The sequence below is a fragment of the Acyrthosiphon pisum genome, chromosome A1 (assembly GCF_005508785.2).
Source record: "Acyrthosiphon pisum isolate AL4f chromosome A1, pea_aphid_22Mar2018_4r6ur, whole genome shotgun sequence".
In the NCBI taxonomy this organism is placed as follows: domain Eukaryota; kingdom Metazoa; phylum Arthropoda; class Insecta; order Hemiptera; family Aphididae; genus Acyrthosiphon; species Acyrthosiphon pisum.
Genome location: NC_042494.1, coordinates 100881664 through 100882686, shown reverse-complemented (window position 1 = coordinate 100882686; position 1023 = coordinate 100881664).

Here is a 1023-nt window from a genome sequence, read left to right as displayed (position 1 = left end):
AACATATTGATGCTTATAATACCACGTTGAAACATCTATTGAAAATCATTAGTTATATTAAATTATGTTCAGTGGAGTAACAGTGTTACTGTAACACAAGCAGTTGTCTCGGGGAGTAAAGTTTTTGTGGTGCTTTTACGTATCGTGAGTGATGGGGTGCTGGTGATTGTCGAGTATTCGGTACACATATTATGGTTAAAATGTAATTAATATCAGAGTTAAGGGTATAGCGTAATGAGTATAATTTGTACTATATGGGGTGAAAATATGTTTTACCTCTAGGCGCTTTAATGATTAGCTACGCCACTGATTATGTGATTATGTTGAATTAACAATGTTTCGTTGACTATACATAATTATTAATGTGAAGTATGGAACTTCATTGTCGTAGAGATTTTACAAAGATATTATGTTAAATAGGTGTCTTTCAAGTAAAATAGTCACACTATATATAATACGAATACGGCGGTATGTTGTTCATACAACTATTATATAGTACGTAATACTCTTTAGAGTACCTACTTAAAGTTCAATAACTTATAGAAAATAGGCACTCTTTCAAATTTTGATTTATATACATCAACTTTACGTCTAGAAAATCATCAAAATTCTCTAATTTCTGAACTTGACTCAGACTCAATACCTGGAAATCCCCGAAAGTAGCTTGAAGGAAGATTGTGTTGTGACGTGCGACTCTAAATCCTTATATTCAAAAAATTAAAAAAAAAAAAAGTAAAAAAAAAAAATAACAAATTAAAATCAAATACCTGAAAATTGTAACCACTTGCTTCTTTTTTCATGTGCCCAAATCATGTCATGTATTTTATGATAGCGCATATTCTTAACGTGAATACAAGTTTAACAAACCTTAAATTTCATAAAAAAATCTGAATATTTTAAAATATATTCCTTATGACGTGCGTATCTACAAAATTCAAATAAATTCTCGATTAAAGGATAAAAGGGGGTGGCTTGGTGAATCATCCGGCATATTATTATATTAACGTCGGGCACGATTTAATT